Here is an 8,129-nt window from a genome sequence, read left to right as displayed (position 1 = left end):
TTGTCACCCTCTAATTTCTAATATATTTGATTTAATTATTATATGCTTAAAATTAGATATCATATTTACTCCTCTATACTTAAAGAATGATCCAAGTTTTAATACATTTAATTTGCTTTACTGATTATAATATAGTAAAATATTATAGCATAAATAGTAACTTCAAGTCTGAAGGACCATATTTGATTTAGTGTTTATATTACATGAAATATTGTCGAGTGCATAGAGCCTTAGTTTACCGTTCACGCTACAGTATTTACTGTAGAATTTATTGTAGCATAAACAGTAATTCTTTGGATTCTTCTTTAAGTATGGAAGAGTAGATTACAAAGATCTGTAAAGGGCATGTTTGTTTCATTACATGGGAACCATTTTTTGGTGGTTTCGAAGAAAAAAAAATCAAAATGTTATGCGTGGAGCTCACTTTTGCATCTTTTTAACCCATTTCCTCTCAAAACGACCCGAAATAGATTTTTAGTTTTTGTGGTATTTGCTGCATTATAAGCATCTCTGAGTGCGGGTTACATATACATTCTTGACCCTTTTTCTTTGTTCCATGCAAACAAATGAAAAAAAGGTGTTAGACCCTATTTTCTGAGGTGACTGCGAACCAAATAGCCCTTAAGAGGAGAAGTATGAACCCTTTGATGAATCATCGGTTTTGATAAATGTCAAAGAGGAAGGACTCCACATTTTCTCCTTTTATAGTGTTAACGTAGTTTGGAGAGAACAGTCTATATATCATTACTGCTCAAAAAGTGAAAGTCTTCCTCATTTCTTCACAATCATTTCCTTGTTCAGAGAAATAGTAATCTTTGTAAAATTGAAGTGACCTAACTTGTTCAATCTCCTCGTCCAAACGAGAACGCTTGGGAGTTAAGTCTAAAGTTCTACTACATGTCAAATAAAACATTTCCACCATTCATTATATGGATGCACCTCTTTCAAAATGCTCCACATATCAGTAGGGGTGAGCATGGGCCGGATCCGTTCAGGCTCGTGACCCGACCCATCGGGTTCAAAGCCAGGTCGGGCTTGACCAAGCCTAATCGGATCAAATTGAGTCGAGCCTACTTCTCTGATCTCGGGTCTGGGACTGGACCCAGCCTGGCCTACAACCCGCCTAGGTGCGAGCCGGGTCTGACCCGACCCATGGGTCGTGGGCCGACCCATGAGTTTTTCGTCTAACTTTTTTTCCTATTTTTTTACATTTTTAATTATATTAAAATTATATTTATAATTATAAAATTATTTCTAATTTATATTTTAGTAATTTAGACTTGTATTAAACTATTTTTAAACTTGTATTAAACTTGTTAATCCTTCAAAGTAGACAACAATGAGCTTAAAGATCGTTGTTTTGTTTCTCAATGAACCAAAAGACCCACGAGCCAACCAATGACCTTTTGGCTTTGTTGGTAGCTAGTTGCAGACCCAAAGTGTTAAATGAACAATTTAACTAACCAAAAAATATATCATTGATCAGGTAGGATCGGATAGGGTCGGGCAGACCCAAAGTGTTAAAGGAAAATTTTAACTAACCAAAGTGTTAAAGGAACAATTTAACTAACCAAAAAATATATCATTGATCGGGTAGGGTCGGGCCAGGCCGGGTCGGGCGTGGGCCGGGCCTACTTCTCTAACCCCGAGTTTAGGGCTTGGACCCAGTCAGGCCCGTGACCCAAGTATATCATAAGTCATGTCGAACCCTACCCACTATGGGTCGGGCCGGGTCATGATCCATAGCGGGCTAGGCCGGATCAGCCTGCGTGTTGACCCGGCTCACGCCCAACCTACATGTCAGCTCTAAGTTCTATCCACTTAAAACTTAGTTTTATCCGACTAAAAACTTAGTTCTACAACTTCTAAGTTTTATTCATTTGAAAACTTGTGCTATATGCATTACACTTCTAAGTGATACGCACCTAATCAGGTAGTGTCGGAGCCAGCCAAGGGCCCGGGGGCGGGCACAGGCTCCCTCTTGACCCCCTAGCTTCGTCACTGTTTTCACTGCACCACAACTCTAAAGTTATGATGATAGTGGACAGTTATAGCTTTGTATTCTATCATGTCACAGCGGGTTGAGGACCCTTTTGATGGGGCCAAAACACGGACTTGTATTGCACGTAACATTATTATTATTTTGCATTTGCTCTAAGTACATGGCCAATGCGATATAGTACATGGGTTGCTTTGATACCATGTTAAGGGATCATTTTACTTAAAAAAAACTGAAACGAGTAATCGTAAGAATCGAGGGTTATCAATTTATATTCTAACATGTAGTAAGTGAGTAGATCTGCAATTAATTGTAAACACATACAATAGATAAAACAGTAGTGCGTGTGTTACATTCAAGCCGGTTGTTTTCACAAAATTAAAATCTGTCACGTATCAGCAATTAAAAATCTATCTACATGCAATGTTTGCTTCTCTCAATGTTCCATGGTTGGCCGACATCAATGCATTTATGTTTCTAGTGATTCATCATGAATCCCTTTCAATAGTAACATACAAACAAAGAAAAGTTTGCTATAGAGAGTCATACGTCAACCAAACTCTCATCACTAGATTCAATCCATGATCAAGACTTTTGGTTTACATACACTGAATCATGATGTTCTCCTTCTGATTATACCGCGTTGCTTTTCTTTATGAATCAAGACAAAATAGATCTCTATAAATTTGTTGCTGAGGGATAGACAAATGGATCAATGTGCTTCAAAGAAGTTAGCTAACAATGCCATCAAATGATTAAAGAAGCCGCAAGAACAAGATATGGCAATACTTTGCTAATAATGTGAAAGAGCTTTTGGTTTCAAAGCTTGTTACTTGTCTCCATTGGAACCATTGATTCTGAGAGCATTGCCATCAAAGGATTCGAGACCAAACAATGTCAAAGTAGCCGCAAAAGCAAGGCATATCAAAAGTTTAGAGGGCTTGGGGTTGAAAAGCTTTCTGTATGGCATCCATTGTTTCTTAGGGAGAAGCATAAAGTTCATGATATTGACACTTAGAATAAAATGTAAGCTGCACTCAGTAAAGTGAGCGCGCTCATAGTCAAAAGATAAATAAGTCTTCTTCTATCAGAATATAAAAATATAACCCTTAATTCTCATCATAACTTTGAAGAAATTGACACATTTCTGACCTATAAAAAAAGGGGATTTTAAGACAAATGACCAAACTTATAGCAACTATACGTGTCAAATGCTCCTCTTGCGTCCAAACTTAGGCATAAGATATTCTTTGTGAAACCTGAAAATGTGACCCACTTTTGTTAATCTTTCCAATATATTCTTCGGTGCCAAGGCTTAAGCGAGCTCAACACATTGGCCTGACGCTACACTAATTTGTAAAGATACAGCCAATGAATTTTTTTTTCGAAACGGAATCTTCAGGAATTTGAAGAATGTGCGAGTAAAAGGAGCAGAAATTAGCTCACAAGATCAACAATCTTCGGCAGCCTAGTAAAAGTTCTCTCTAAATTCTGCAAATTTTTAAATATAAAAGCAATACATATATTTAAATTACACTTATTAATCAATTTATGCCTTCTATGTTGTACATGACTTCGAATGCTGCATTCTTTAGATGAATTCCTCCAATTTCTGGAAAATGACATCTGCTCAACGTTCAGGCTCTATTCTTTAGAATATCTGATGCTGTACTATCTTGTTTAATTGTTGATCATTATCAAAGAAGAAGACTTTGGTGGTGCATTCTTTCTATTAGTTGCTCCGATTTCTGAAAAATGACATTAACTCAACCTTCAGGTTCTTTTCTGAATTCATGAAGACACTGATGCTGAAATATTTTGTGTAATTGGTGCTAATTCAAACATCAGTATGCTTCATAATGCGTCTTTCTTAACCAGAGTTAGGCAAAGGATCAATCTGCATGTCCATAAGAATTTGGTAAATCACATTGTTCACTGGGATAAATAAAAAAAAGGTAGCGTTTAGCGTAAATGAAGAATATTCCACAACTTACTCGAGAAATGCTTTTAAATCATTACTCGTATTCAGGAATTGAAGTTGAAATATGAGAGTATCAAGTTGAACCAAATTGTGGTGTGAATTACAACGGCAATTACAAGGTAAACTCTTCTTATTTCGAACACAAAATGTTCTTACAAAGTAAATGAACCAGATATTCTACACAAAAGCCTCAGGACATCATCTCAACTTGATTAATACATGAAAACTTTTCATGAACTACAACTTAAAAAGTGATGCAGGACACAATCAATATTCAGATTTGATCCGTATTGAAGATAGATTTGTTATGATTTTAGATTTGGTTTTGGTTTTAGATAGGTGAGAATTAATTATTTTGTTTAGTTGTTTTGATTTGAATTGTGTTAGGATTGAGTTTGTTGGATTATTTTCTAGTTAAAGATTGAATTGGTTTTAGAGATAGGATAATTTTTTGAATTATAAGAATTCCAAACTCTGTAAAAGAGGAAGGAGATTTTTGTAATGTGGTAGAGAGTTTATGAAGAATTTATGAAAGTTGAGTTGAAGAAAATCTTGTGTGATTTTTCTAAGACGGAAGCCATTGTTTCTCGGTGTGAAGCCGAAAGAGTTAAGTATCAGCGTGTGAGTCCGACTTAACTAACGGTATTTCAGACATTTATATAAATATTTTTGTATTTCAGACATTAAAGTCTGGATTCAAGATATGAAGGATATATTTCTTACTTATGAAATGTCTGAAATACAAAAATATTTATATGCAAAGTGTAGGCTCAAGAAAGAAGCTCATGAATGGTGATCTATAAATTATTCAGGTTATCGTTCAATTATCTATTCGTGGAAGCCTATGAATTTTCTTCTGGACTCAAGAAATTTCAATACGAGTGCCTCTATCTCAATTAGATTTGGCCCCGCCATCAAAGTCTGAGTTCACTACAAAGTTAGAAACAAAAATAGAAATAAAATTGGAGATGAAGCCACAATCAAAGCTTGAATCTGAATTGAACGTGAGAAAAAAAAATATACATATGAAAAGATTAATCCACCTGAATTGGAACAAGAAAAGGAAAGTCCGAAGATAGATTTAGATCCTGAAGTTGGGCCTTTGACAGACTTTGTTATATCAGATACTCCTCCACCGACCCGTTATCAAGTTCTACAAATATTATTGAATACTTTAGAGACTATTGAATCAGAATACATAAAAGCTGTAGAGTTTATCATATTATCCTTATTTAAAACTCGAGTCGAGTTTTCTCCAGCAATGGGAGAACTGATGCAGGACATAATCAATATTCAGATTTGATCTGTATTGAAGATAGATTTGTTATGATTTTAGATTTGGTTTTGATTTTAGATAGGAGAGAATTAATTATTTTGTTTAGTTGTTTTGATTTGAATTATGTCAGGATTGAGTTTGTTGGATTATTTTCTAGTTAAGATTGAGTTGGTTTTAGAGATAGGATAAGTGTTTGAATTTGTTTTAGATAAGAATTCCAAACTCTATAAAAGAGGTAGGAGATTTCTCTAATGTGGTAGAGAGTTTATGAAGAATTTATGAAAATTGAGTTGAAGATAATCTTATGTGATTTTTCTAAAACAGAGCCATTATTTCTCAGTGTGAAGTCGAAAAGGTTAAGTGTCAGCGTGTGAATCCGACTTAACCAACAGTTAGATGTCTGTGAGTGAATCCGATCCAATCACATTTTATCTTACTTTGTTCGTCTTTTGTTTTATAAAAAAATAAAAAAAAAGAAAAGAAAAAATATTGTTCACCAGAGGGTTCCGATGCTTCTCCGTCCCGCATCAAAAAGTATATATCCGTCCGTTGGTAATTAGCACATTGTTTACTTGGTATTCTTGCATGACCATGATTCATTCAAAACATAGCTTTTATAGTAGGAAGCCTATAATATTCTGCAGTCATGATTATATCTCTTTTTCCCAGCAGGTTTGATCACGTTTGTCCAAGGAAAGAGGGGGGGATCTAGTTTTAAACTTTCGTTGTAAATATTACGATAAATCAATCAGTCATCCATGAATTAGAGGGAAAGGCTAGATCAACCTCTTAAATGTATTCCATCTGTCTCAATAACATGGTAGCCTCAAATAATTCTTCTTCCATATGTCACTGATCTCCATTCACAAAACTATTCACCATACCGAGATTGTTGTATCGTTCTTTTTAAGTCTAATAAGAAACATGTATACAATGTTTTAGCAATAATTTATGTGTTTTTTAAAGCCACAGGGAAGTTCTATTGTCATATCTCACAACAGTCACCATTAACTTACCAGAACATAGTCCAACTAAAGATTTTATGTATATCTATGAACAAGGAACAAGTTAAAAATATAAGAGAACAAGAAAGTTCAGTGTTACTTACTAAACATGAAGTGCTTCAGAAAATAATGAGCAGCTCCACTTTTTTCTTAGAAGTACATAATTTGAGCAGTTAAATAAATGACGTGATCCAATTTCAGCACTCCCTCTTTAATGCCAAATCCCCAGTATAACAGAAATGATGAATAATACTGCAAGGGCTAAACCTCCACCAGGAAGTAAATCTTCCCTTTGTGTAGATGACCTGCGTGGGAAAATCCCAGTATGAATACAACTCAAGGATGAGTTAAAATGAATTCCATTCCATAATTTGGTGAAACTATTTGATGATCTTCATGTAACTTATTTGATGATCTTCATGGAAATTATTTGATGATATTTTCCATAGTGCTTTGCTTCATATTTTACCAAAAGCATAAGAAGACATCCAACGGCATGGACAATACAAATATGCCTGTATTCTAAATGGTCTGCAGTAATTGCAGAATGAGGAAACAGCAACACGATCTACCTTGATTACAATAAAAATGATCTAACTTGGGTAAGTTCTTATTTTTAAGGGAAGTACATGATCATTTACTCTAATCATGACGAAGTTCAGAAACTAATCTCGGACATTTGAGTTTAGGTAAATAGTTCATAGTTGACAGATGAGCATATCCAAATACAAACACAATAACATGAACAGGCAAACGTAACATAAATGAACAAATTGGTAAGAGATCTTACCCAAGTTTCTTTCTGGACCGATGAATCCAAGCCATTGCGGGTGGCAAAATCCCAAACAGAAAGCAATTTGCATAAAGTCCAGCAAAATCTAGAGCTTTAGAGAAAGCAGCCGGGAAGAAAGACGCAATAAAAATAGGAACAATAAGTACAATCCACGTTGCAAGAACACCAATCCGATTAGAACCTCTACATCTGAATTTCTCATAAGTCTATCTCCAATCAATCTCAGAGTATCAACCAGCTGTTTAGGGAAACTAACAGCATAACCAATCAAACTAGTAGCCAATGCAGCAAAGGCAAAACCTTTAACAGCAGGCAGAGCCGATGAACTCACAGATAACAACAACTCAATAGGCTGCACAAAGTTTTCTCCATAACCCCCTGCAAGTCCTAAAACAACTGCATTCCAAGAAACCACCATCAACAAAGGAACCGAACCCCCCAAAAGTATAGCTTTTCGAGCATCATACACCGAATCGCCAACAATTTTGCAAACAAATGGAGTTACAACGTGGAATCCCAATGTAAGTACAGTCACAGGAATCGCGGGCAAAATTGAACCAAGTCTCCAAGAAGCAAAAGATAGAGAGCTCATCAGATTGCTTCTCCCAGTAGACAAACCAATTACGACCAATGCTGTGATAGATAAGAGCATTAGAGAGCAAAGCAGTCTATTAGTTACATCAATAGCCTTAAAAGGGAAAAACCCAATTGTGATAGCAACTGAAACAGGTACTACAGAATGAGCTGCGACTGGATTGATCAAAGGAAGTTGCTGAATTATAAGAGAACCAATGCCAGAGACGCAAGCAATCATCAAAGAGAAACTGAGGCAAGCATAGACCAAAGCGACAAAAGCGCCAAAATTGGGACCAAACGCGTTGGTAGCTAGCGAAGTGAAGCTGACCTCCTGCGCATTGGACTCTCTCATGGTGGCAAAGGTTAGCTCTGCGACTAGAACAATGGAGGAGACCACATAGACCCATGAGAGGGCAATGGCAACGGTGGAAGGTAGTGGGCCGGATTTGATGGTGGCCGAGGGGAGCCCGAGCATGCCGGGGCCCACGGCGGTGCCGATG

At 36.2% G+C, this 8,129-nt stretch overlaps 1 pseudogene; it reads right to left on the bottom strand.

The window, feature by feature from the left end:
• On the bottom strand, positions 3,306-8,128 carry LOC109821864 (annotated as a pseudogene).

This window comes from Asparagus officinalis, chromosome 8 (genome assembly GCF_001876935.1).
Source record: "Asparagus officinalis chromosome 8, Aspof.V1, whole genome shotgun sequence".
Taxonomy (NCBI): domain Eukaryota; kingdom Viridiplantae; phylum Streptophyta; class Magnoliopsida; order Asparagales; family Asparagaceae; genus Asparagus; species Asparagus officinalis.
This window is presented reverse-complemented; position numbering and strand designations above follow the sequence as displayed.